At 40.4% G+C, this 12,328-nt stretch overlaps 1 non-coding gene across 1 annotated transcript; it reads right to left on the bottom strand.

The window, feature by feature from the left end:
* Positions 1-6,356: 6,356 nt before the first annotated feature.
* Positions 6,357-6,464, bottom strand: LOC127739830 (small nucleolar RNA R71). Its single transcript, XR_008000572.1, has one exon. It is a non-coding gene; the product is annotated as a small nucleolar RNA R71 (small nucleolar RNA).
* Positions 6,465-12,328: the final 5,864 nt, after the last annotated feature.

Here is a 12,328-nt window from a genome sequence, read left to right as displayed (position 1 = left end):
ATTAAAGTTCAATTAAAATTAGCTTAAACCTCATGATTTATCATTAATTTCATGGTGGTTGCTTGATTTAGAAAAGTTATGCATTTTCACTCCAAATCACTTACTTAGGATGCAAGAAAGTGCATAAATGCTAACAAAACAAGTGAAATTAGCTTGAAAAATGGGTATATGATGACTTGTCATCACATGTCCACCAATCCAAGAGTAAAATGATACCAATTGTGCTATTGACATGGAGCAATAGAGAAGGGACCGTCTTAGGGATGCAATGGATCAGCTTCACGCAGCCGTATTTCAAGAGAAACAAGAGGAGACCCAAAAGGTGGAGGTAAGAGAGACCTTTGAAGATGAATGAGTAGTTGAAGGGAGTTGTCATAGAAAGGAGATCATCAAAGAGGAGTATGATTTTATGCTAAAACAACTGGAGGAAGCCGTAATTATTGAAGAGGAAGAAGTAGTTGAAAACTTAGGAGATGCTAAACCTCCATGGGAAAGTCAAGTTATAGAGCCTCTTTCAAAGATATTTGAAATTGATGCTGAGGAGGGTGTACAACCTATGAGGCATATCATGGTTGAAGACTTTGCAGAGGTTGATCAAGCGATGGAGATTAAAGAAGAAGAAACACATCCTCCCATGCCCTTGGTACGCAATGAAGAAGAGATTGAATTGGAAGAAAGCTACCAAGAGGAAGTGGTTAAAGTTGAAGAGGCTTGCAAAGAGGTGGAAGAGTTCAAAGAAGAGCACAAGGGAGTGGAGCTTGCAAGACCATTGGAAACACCTCTCCCAAGGCTATTACCATGCAATACAACATTCAAGTGGGTAAAATTCTTATCCTTAACCTTTAATTTCCCACTTGAATATGGTCTACTGGAGATGGATCATCAACTTAGAGCTCTCTGTGGCTTTAAGAGTAAGAGGGAGATGGTCAGTGGGAAGAGTTGTCAAGCAAGGTTCAATACGGTTGTATGCTCCAAGTTGAAATGAAAAGGTTGGTGTAGAGCTCAATTGAATGGGTCTAGGATGTTGTTTGGCCGCTTCAGTGAGAATTCAGATTGCTTGCCACCCAGTTGGAACAATGGTGATCAATACAAAGACAGGTGCAAAAGCAAGGTTTGGGACCCCAGAATTCGTTCTGGCAATCAACACTTTTGGGGTCTTGTCACTTGATTTAACTTGATTGAAGGCTGTATGCGCCTAGTTTGGGACCCCGGAGGCTACTGGAAGTACAAAGATTGGTGGGGATTCCTGGACGAGTTCAAGCACAAGCCGCCATGACAACGAGCTTGCCACATGTCCAACTTAAGGACTTTAACTAAAAGTGCTAGGTGGGAGACAACCCACCATGGTATGATTGTTCCTTTTCATTTTTAGTTATATTTTTATTTTTATTAGTGTTCATTCATTCATTCATTCATTTTGCATTTTCACATGCATTCTGCAATTAAAAAAAAAAGAGGATCGAAGCGCCGGCGCCTAGTGCGCGTCCGCGTCCCTTGGGGATGCGAAATGGGTTAGATTGAACAGAGAGTGGCGCGGGAGTTGGGCACGAAACGTGCCTTAGGCACAATCCCGCCCACGCGCACGCGTATTGTACGCGTGCGCGCTGTTTCTCCTTTTGGCGACCCACACGTTCGCGCCATTAACGCGTTCGCTTGGATGGGGAAATCGGCGTAAAACTATGTTTTACCCGAGAGTTGTGCGTGCACGAGGTTAGACTCACGCGACTAGCACAAACCAGGGCACTCGTCTGCGCACTAGGCGCCTCCCACGCGGACGCACGCAGTATGCGTGCGCGTCTGTTGCGCCGCACCACTAAATCGCAGCGCCGCTAGTTTTCATTATTTCCCACCCCCAAATCCTACTTTTCTCTCCCAATCCTAATTCTTTCTTCTTTCTTCTTCGTTCTTCTTCTTCTCTCTTACTAATTATCTATTTTTGCATTCTTATGATTAGTGTTGGTAATTTATTAGGGTGATTGCTTTCTCACACATAAACATGATTGTTATTTTGTTACATGTGATATTCATTGTTGCTATTGATGCTTGACCTATGCTTCTCATGCCTTTGCATGCATGATTTTAAACCTCTTGCATCTAGCTGCTCTAATATGCCTTCATTGACTTCAATTGCTGTCCTATTTGTATGTAGTCGCGACCATGTATTTCAGACATTCTCTTTTACCTTGGCATTCATTATCACTTGAACTTTCTTCCTCCTGGTTCTAGCTATGTGAATTACATACCCCTTTCATTTCCTCTTCTTTCAGGATGGCCACCAAGAAGGGTAAAGAGAAAGCCTCTACAAAGACACCGGCCAAGATAGGAACAAAAAGAGCAGCAGATGTTGCTCACAACCCCCGTCCACTTGCACATCTCAGCATGCACCGAGGACGGTGCAATCTTTAAGTGTGGGGAGGTCGATTGATGAGCGGATAATTTATACGCTTTTTGGCATTATTTTTAGTATGTTTTAGTTAGTTTTTATTATATTTTTATTAGTTTTTAGTTAAAATTCATTTTTTTGGACTTTACTATGAGGTTGTGTGTTTTTCTGTGATTTCAGGTATTTTTTGGCTGAAATTGAGGGACCTGAGCAAAAATCTGATTCAGAGGCCGAAAAGGACTGCAGATGCTGTTGGATTCTGACCTCCCTGCACTCGAAGTGGATTTTCTGGAGCTACAGAAGCCCAATTGGCGTGCTCTCAATTGCGTTGGAAAGTAGACATCTTGGGCTTTCCAGCAATGTATAATAATTCATACTTTGCCCGAGATTTGATGGCCCAAACAGGCGTTCCTGGGAGTTAAACGCCCAAACTGGCACAAAAGCTGGCGTTTAACTCCAAGAAAAGTCTTTACACATGAAAGCTTCAATGCTCAGCCCAAGCACACACCAAGTGGGCCCGAAAGTGGATTTTTATGTCATTTACTCATCTTTGTAAACCTTAAGCTACTAGTTCTCTATAAATAGGACCTTTTGCTATTGTATTTTCATCTTGGTTCTTCTGGTTCCCTCTCTGGGGCTGAAGCCAATGATCACCAATATCACTTATGTATTTTCAACGGTGGAGTTTCTACACACCATAGATTAAGGTGTGGAGCTCTGCTCTACCTCGAGTATTAATGCAATTACTATTGTTCTTCTATTCAATTTAGCTTATTCTTGTTCTAAGATATTCATTCGCACCCAAGAACATGATGAATATGATGATTATGTGACGCTCATCATCATTCCCACTTATGAACGCGTGCCTGACAACCACCTCCGTTCTACAAGCAAACAAGGCTTGAATGTTTTATCTCTTGGATTCCTTAATCAGAATCTTCGTGGTATAAGCTAGAATTGATGGCGGCATTCAAGAGAATCTGGAAGGTCTAAACCTTGTCTGTGGTATTGATGGCGGCATTCAGCTTATTCTTGTTCTAAGATATCAAGAGAATCAAGAGAATTGATGGCGGCATTCAGCTTATTCTTGTTCTAAGATATCACTTGTTCCTCAACTTGATGAATGTGATGATCCGTGACACTCATCATCATTCTCACCTATGAACATGTGCCTAACAACCACCTCCGTTCTACCTTAGATTGAGTGGATATCTCTTGGATCCTTTAATCGGAATCTTCGTGGTATAAGCTAGAATTGATGGCAGCATTCAAGAGAATCCGGAAGGTCTAAACCTTGTCTGTGATATTCTAAGTAGGATTAAAGGATTGAATGACTATGACGAGCTTCAAACTCGCGATTGTGGGGCGTTAGTGACAAATGCAAAAGAATCACTGGATTCTATTCCAACCTGATTGAGAACTGACAGATGATTAGATGTGCTGTGACAGAGCGCGTTGAACATTTTCACTGAGAGGACGGGACTGTAGCCATTGACAACGATGATGCCCAACATACAGCTTGCCATGGAAAGGAATAAGAAGGATTGGATGAAAACAGTAGGAAAGCAGAGAGACGGAAGGGACAAAGCATCTCCATACGCTTATCTGAAGTTCTCACCAATGAATTACATAAGTATCTCTATCTTTATTTTATGCTTTATTCATAAATCATCCATAACCAATTGAATCTTCCTGACTGAGATTTACAAGATGACCATAGCTTGCTTCATACCAACAATCTCCGTGGGATCGACCCTTACTTGCGTAAGGTTTATTACTTGGACGACCCAGTGCACTTGCTGGTTAATTGTGCGAAGTTGTGATAAAGAGTTGAGATTGCAATTGAGCGTACCATGTTGATGGCGCCATTGATGATCATAATTTCGTGCACCATGTTTTTGGTGCCATTGCCGGGGATTGTTCGAGTTTGGACAACTGACGGCTCATCTTGTTTCTTAGATTAGGTATTTTTCTTCAGAATTTTTAAGAATGAATTCTAGAGTTTCATGATGATCTGTTGAAGTCTGGCTGGCTGTGAAGCCATGTCTAATCTTATTGGACCGAGGTTTCAATTTATCATCACAAGAGCTTGTTGATTTCTATCAATTTTGCTGTTGTGAGCAATGATCTGCTAAGGCTTGGCTGGCCATTGGCCATGTCCAGTGTTTTGGACCGGAGCTTTCTTTGAAAGCTTGGCTGGCTGTGAAGCCATGTCTAATTCCTGGACCGGAGTCTTAGACTAGCATTGCAATGATTCCTGGAATTCTCATTAAGAATTTTGAAACCTTTATTTTCTTCTCCATATAATTTTCGAAAAATCCAAAAAAATATAAAATCTTAAAACCAAAAATATTTTTATGTTTCTTGTTTGAGTCTAGTGTCTAATTTTAAGTTTGGTGTCAATTGCATTCATCTAATTTCCAAAAAAAAATTTTGCATGCATTGTGTTCTTCATTGATCTTCAAGTTGTTCTTGATGGTTTCCTTGCTCTGATCTTTAAATTCTCTTGTCTTGAGTGTTTTGTTGTTTCTCATATGCATTCTCAATTTGTTAGTGTCAGTAGTATATAAACTTCTAAGCTTGGTGTCTTGCATGCATTGTTTATTTGATCTTCGTTTCATTTTGATTATTCCTCATCATTAAAAATTCAAAAAAAATTTCTTTGTGTCTTTTCAAGTCAATAATACAGAGAATTGAAGATTCAGAACATACAGCAGAGGAATTACACAGAAAAAGCTGGGCGTTCAAAACGCCCAGTGAGGAAGGAAAACTGGCGTTTAAACGCCAGCCAGGGTACCTGGCTGGGCGTTTAACGCCAGGATGGCACAAGAGGGAAGATTTTGTTTTTAATTCAAACTTTTTTTCAAGTTTTCATAATTTTTCAAATCATATCTTTTCAATCATATATTTTCAAAATCAATTTCTTTCCATTTTTCAAAAATACTTGCTGACAATTAATGATTTGATTCAACATTTCAAGTATGTTGCATTTTCAAAATCAAATCTTTTTAAATTGTTTTTCAAATCATATCTTCTCAATCATATCTTTTTAAAACTATATCTTTTCAATCATATCTTTTTATCACATTTTTTAAAATTAATTTTTCAATCATATCTTTTTGATTTCTAATTTCAAAATCTTTTTCAATTTCACTTTATTTCTTTCCCAATCTTAATTTTCGAAAATCATTTACCATTTTTCAAAATTTCTTTTAATTAATTCACTTTAATTTTCGAAAATTTCTTCCCCTCTTCTCACATCCTTCTATTTATGGACTAACACTCCTCCTCAATGCACACTTCGAACTCTATCTTTCTTGATAAGTTCGAATTCTTCTACCTCTTCCTTCAATTTTTCTTTTCCTCTGACACCTCAAGGAATCTCTATACTGTGCCATAGAAGATTCCATATTTTCTTGTTCTCTTCTCTTTCATATGAGCAGGAGCAAAGACAAAAGCATTCTTGTTGAGGCTGACCCTGAACCTAAAAGGACCTTAAAGTGAAAGCTAAGAGAAGCTAAAGCACAACTCTCTGTAGAGGACCTAACAGAAATCTTCAAACAAGAAGAAGACATGGCAGCCGAAAATAACAACAATGCCAACAATGCAAGGAAGGTGCTGTGTGACTTTACTGCGCCTACTCCCGACTTCTATGGGAGAAGCATCTCTATCCCTGCCATTGGAGCAAACAACTTTGAGCTTAAGCCTCAATTAGTTTCTCTAATGCAACAGAATTGCAAGTTACATGGACTTCCATTGGAAGATCCTCATCAGTTTATAGCTGGATTCTTGCAAATCTGTGACACTATCAAGACTAATGGACCCTGAGGTCTACAGACTTATGCTATTCCCTTTTGCTGTAAGAGACAGAGCTAGGATATGGTTGGACTCACAACCTAAAGAAAGCCTGAACTCTTGGGAAAAGCTAGTCAATGCCTTCTTGGCAAAGTTCTTTCCACCTCAAAAATTGAGTGAGCTTAGAGTGGACGTCTAAACCTTCATACAGAAGGAAGGTGAATCCCTCTATGAAGCTTGGGAAAGATACAAACAATTGATCAGAAAGTGTCCTTCTGACATGCTTTCTGAATAGAGCATCATAGGTATCTTCTATGATGGTCTGTCTGAACTGTCCAAGATGTCATTGGACAGCTCTGCTGGAGGATCTCCTCATCTGAAGAAGACGCCTGCAGAAGCTCAAGAACTCATTGAAATGGTTGCAAATAACTAATTCATGTACACTTCTGAAAGGAATCCTGTGAACAATGGGACGAATCAGAAGAAAGGAGTACTTGAGAATGATACTCTGAATTCCATATTGGCTCAGAACAAAATATTGACTCAGCAAGTCAATATGATTTTTCAAAGTCTGTTTGGAATACAAACTGCACCAGGCAGTACTAAGGACGCTTCATCTGAAGAAGAAGCTTATGATCCTGAGAACCCATCAATGGAAGAGTTGAATTACATGGGAGAACCCTATGGAAACGCCTATAATCCTTCATGAAGAAATCATCCAAATCTCTCATGGAAGGATCAACAGAGACCTCAACAAGGTTTCAACAACGATAATGGTGGAAGAAACAAGTTTAGCAATAGCAAGCCTTTTCCATCATCTTCTCAGCAACAGACAGAGAATTCTAAGCAGAGCCACTCTGACTTAGCAACCATGGTCTCTGATATAATCAAAACCACTCAAAGTTTCATGATTGAAACAAGGTCCTCCATTAGAAACTTGGAGGCACAAGTGGGTCAGCTGAGTAAGAAAGTTACTGAACTCCCTCCTAGTACTCTTCCAAGCAATACAGAAGAGAATCCAAAAGGAGAGTGCAAGGCCATCAACATGGCTGAATTTGGAGAGGAGGAAGAGGAAGTGATCACCACTGAGGAAGACCTCAATGGACGTCCACTGGTCTCCAATGAGTTCCCTAATGAGGAACCATGGGAATCTGAGGCTTACACTGAGACCATAGAGATTCCATTGGATTTACTTCTGCCATTCATGAGCTCTGATGAGTATTCTTCCTCTGAAGAGGACGAAGATGTCACTGAAGAGCAAGTTGCTAAGTACCTTGGGGCAATCATGAAGCTAAATGCCAAGTTATTTGGTAATAAGACTTGGGAGGATGAACCCCCTTTGCTCACCAAAGAACTGGATAACTTGACTAGGCAGAGATTACCTCAAAAGAGACAGGACCCTGGGAAGTTCTCAATACCTTGTATCATAGGCACCATGACATTTGAGAAGGCTCTGTGTGACCTATGGTCAAGCATAGACCTCATGCCTCTCTCTGTAATGGAGAAGCTAGGGATCTTTGAGGTGCAAGCTGCTAGAATCTCACTAGAGATGGTAGACAATTCAAGAAAACAAGCTTATGGACTTGTAGAGGATGTTCTGGTAAGGGTTGAAGACCATTACATCCCTGCTGATTTCATAGTCCTAGAGACTGGAAAGTGCATTGATGAATCCATCATCCTTGGCAGACCCTTCCTAGCCACAGCAAAGGTTGTGATTGATGTTGACAGAGGAGAATTGATCATTCAAGTGAATGAAGAATCCTTTGTATTTAAGGCTCAAGGATATCCCTCTGTAACCATGGAGAGGAAGCATGAAGAGCTTCTCTCAAAATAGAGTCAAACAGAGCCCCCACGGTCAAACTCTAAGTTTGGTGTTGGGAGGCCACAACCAACTTTTAAGTTTGGTGTTGAACCCCCACATTCAAACTCTAAGTTTGGTGTTGGGAGGTTCCAACATTGCTTTGAGTATCTGTGAGGCTCCATGAGAGCCCACTGTCAAGCTACTGACATTAAAGAAGCGCTTGTTGGGAGGCAACCCAATGTTATATTTATCTATTTCCCTTTGCTATTTTATGTCTTTTATAGGTTGATGATCATGGGAAGTGGTGCACGAAATTGTGATCGTCAATGGTGCCATCAACATGGTACGCTTAATTGCAATCTCAACTCTTTATCACAACTTCGCACAACTAACCAGCAAGTGCACTGGGTCGTCCAAGTAATAAACCTTACGCGAGTAAGGGTCGATCCCACGGAGATTGTTGGTATGAAGCAAACTATGGTCATCTTGTAAATCTCAGTCAGGCAGATTCAAATGGTTATGGATGAATTATGAATAAACATAAAGTAAAGATAGAGATAATTATGTAATTCATTGGTGAGAATTTCAGATAAGCGTATGGAGATGCTTTGTCCCTTCCGTCTCTCTGCTTTCCTACTGTCTTCATCCAATCCTTCTTACTCCTTTCCATGGCAAGCTGTATGTTGGGCATCACCATTGTCAATGGCTACAGTCCCGTCCTCTCAGTGAAAATGTTCAAAACGCTCTATGAATGCCGCCATCAATTCTAGCTTATACCACGAAGATTCTGATTAAGGAATCCAAGAGATAAAACATTCAAGCCTTGTTTGCTTGTAGAATGGAGGTGGTTGTCAGGCACGCGTTCATAAGTGAGAATGATGATGAGCGTCACATAATCATCATATTCATCATGTTCTTGGGTGCGAATGAATATCTTAGAACAAGAATAAGCTGCATTGAATAGAAGAACAATAGTAATTGCATTAATACTCGAGGTACAGCAGAGCTCCACACCATAATCTATGGTGTGTAGAAACTCCACCGTTGAAAATACATAAGAACAAGGTCTAGGCATGGCCGAATGGCCAGCCTCCTATAATCTAAGAACTAGACGTCCAAAGATGATCCTAAGATCCAAAGTGATCAAAAGATGAAAATACAATAGCAAAAGGTCCTATTTGTAGAGAATTAGTAGCTTAGAGTTTACAAAGATGAGTAAATTACATAAAAATCTACTTCCGGGCCCACTTGGTGTGTGCCTGGGCTGAGCATTGAAGCTTTCATGTGTAGAGACTTTTCTTGGAGTTAAACGTCAGCTTTTGTGCCAGTTTGGGCGTTTAACTCCCATTCTTGTGCCAGTTCCGGCGTTAAACACCGGGCAGTCTTGAGCTGATTTGGAACGCCAGTTAAACGCCAGTCTGGTGCCCCTTTCTGGCATTAAACGCCCAGAATGGTGCCAGAAAGGGGCACCAGACTGGTGTTTAACGCCAGGAATGGGCAAGAAGCTGGCGTTAAACGCCGAAATGGGCACCAGCCCGACGTTTAACTCCAGGATTGGCAGAAGGAGCATTTTTGCTCACCACTTGGTGCAGGAATGAATTATCCTTGACACCTCAAGATCTGTGGACCCCACAGGATCCCCACCGCTCTCTCTCTTCTTCACCCATTCACCAATCACCTCAACACCTCTTCCCCAAAAACCCCTCACCTATCAAATCTCACTATTCTCTTCACCACTCATATCCATCCTTTATAAAACCCCACCTACCTCACCATTCAAATTCAAACCACTTTCCCTCCCAAACCCACCCATACATGACCGAACCCTACCCCTCTCTTCACCCCTATGTAAACCCAACTTCACTCCTTCATTTTCACACAACCTACACACTACTTCTCCCCCTTGGCCAAAAAACAAAGCCATCTCCATCTCCTCTATTTCTTCTTCTTTTACTCTCTTCTTTCTTCTTTTGCTTGAGGTCGAGCAAACCTTCTAAGTTTGGTGTGGTAAAAGCATTGCTTTTTGTTTTTCCATAACCATTTATGGCACCTAAGGCCGAAGAAACCTCTAGAAAGAGGAAAGGAAAGGCAAAAGCTTTCACCTCCGAGTCATGGGAGATGGAGAGATTCATCTCAAGGGTGCATCAAGACCACTTCTATGAAGTTGTGGCCAAGAAGAAGGTGATCCCCGAGGTCCCTTTTCAAACTCAAAAAAGGTCAACTTTAATCAAAGGTTGGACCAAATCCTCATGGATATCTGTGTGGAAGGAGCTCAATGCAAACAGGAGATCCCACTCATAGACATGAGCATGAGGAAATTCCTCATCATGAAATCCTTGAGATGCCTCAAGGGATGCACTTTCCTCCACAAAACTACTGGGAGCAAATCAACACCTCCCTAGGAGAATTGAGTTCCAACATGGGACAACTAAGGGTGGAGCACCAAGAACATTCCATCCTCCTCCATGAAATTAGAGAAGAGCAAAGAATCATGAAAGAGGAGCAACAAAGGCAAGGAAGAGACATTGAGGAGCTCAAGCACTCCATAAGATCTTCAAGAGGAAGAACAAGCCGCCATCACTAAGGTGGACCCGTTCTTTAATCTCCTTATTTTTTTATTCTTCTGTTTTTCGAATTTTTATGCTTATGTTTATCTATGTTTGTGTCTTATGGTCATTAGTGTCTTAGTGTCTATGCCTTAAAGTTATGAATGTCCTATGAATCCATCACCTTTCTTGAATGAAAAATGTTTTTATTACAAAAGAACAAGAAGTACATGATTTCGAATTCATCCTTAAAACTAGTTCAATTATTTTAATGTGGTGACAATACTTTTTGTTTTCTGAATGTATGCTTGAACAGTGCATATGTCTTTTGAATTTGTTGTTCATGAATGTTAAAATTGTTGGCTCTTGAAAGAATGATGAAAAAGGAGACATGTTACTGAGGATCTGAAAAATCATAAAAATGATTCTTGAAGCCAGAAAAAGCAGTGAATTCAATAAAAAAAGAGCAAGCAGAAAAAGCCAATAGCCCTTTAAAAGGCAAGGATAATAAAAAGGATCAAAGGCTTTGAGCATCAGTGGATAGGAGGGCCAACAGGAATAACATCCTGGCCTAAGCGGCTAAACCAAGCTGTCCCTAACCATGTGCTTGTGGCGTGAAGGTGTCAAGTGAAAACTTGAGACTGAGCAGTTAAAGTCATAATCCAAGGCAAAAAGAGTGTGCTTAAGAACCCTAGACACCTCTAATTGGGGACTCTAGCAAAGCTGAGTCACAATCTGAAAAGGTTCACCCAGTTATGTATCTGTGGCATGTATGTATCCGGTGGTAATACTGAAAAATAGAGTGCTTTGGCCACAGCCAAGACTCATAAAGTAGCTGTGTTCAAGAATCAACATACTTAACTAGGAGAATCAATAACATTATCTAGATTCTGAGTTCCTATAGAAGCCAATCATTCTGAACTTCAAAGGATAAAAGTGAGATGCCAAAACTGTTCAGAGGCAAAAAGCTACAAGTCCCGCTCATCTAATTGGAGCTAAGTTTCATTGATATTTTGGAGTCCATAGTATATTCTCTTCTTTTTATCCTATTTGATTTTCAGTTGCTTGGGGACAAGCAACAATTTAAGTTTGGTGTTGTTATGAGCGGATAATTTATACGCTTTTTGGTATTATTTTTAGTATGTTTTTAGTGTGTTTTAGTTAGTTTTTATTATATTTTTATTAGTTTTTAGTTAAAATTCACTTTTCTGGACTTTACTATGAGTTTGTGTGATTTTCTGTGATTTCAAGTATTTTCTGGCTAAATTTGAGGGACCTGAGAAAAAATCTGATTTAGAGGCTGAAAAGGACTGCAGATGCTGTTGGATTCTAACCTCCCTGCACTCGAAGTAGATTTTCTGGAGCTATAGAAGCCCAATTGGCACGCTCTTAATTGCGTTGGAAAGTAGACATCCTGGGCTTTCCAGCAATTTATAATAGTCCATACTTTGCCCGAGATTTGATGGCCCAAACAGGCGTTCCAAGTCAGCTCAAGAATTCTTGCGTTTAACGCCGGAACTGACACAAGAATGGGAGTTAAACGCCCAAACTGGCACAAAAGCTGGAGTTTAACTCCAAGAAAAGTCTCTACACATGAAAGCTTCAATGCTCAGCCCAAGCACACACCAAGTGGTCCCGAAAGTGGATTTTTATGTCATTTACTCATCTTTGTAAACCTTAAGCTACTAGTTCTCTATAAATAGGACCTTTTGCTATTGTATTTTCATCTTGGTTCTTCTGGTTCCCTCTCTGGGGCCGAAGCCAATGATCACCATTATCACTTATGTATTTTCAACGGTGGAT

This window comes from Arachis duranensis, chromosome 6 (genome assembly GCF_000817695.3).
Source record: "Arachis duranensis cultivar V14167 chromosome 6, aradu.V14167.gnm2.J7QH, whole genome shotgun sequence".
NCBI classification, from domain to species: domain Eukaryota; kingdom Viridiplantae; phylum Streptophyta; class Magnoliopsida; order Fabales; family Fabaceae; genus Arachis; species Arachis duranensis.
Note: the sequence above shows the minus strand (reverse complement) of the source record. Positions and strands in the feature narration are given on the sequence as shown.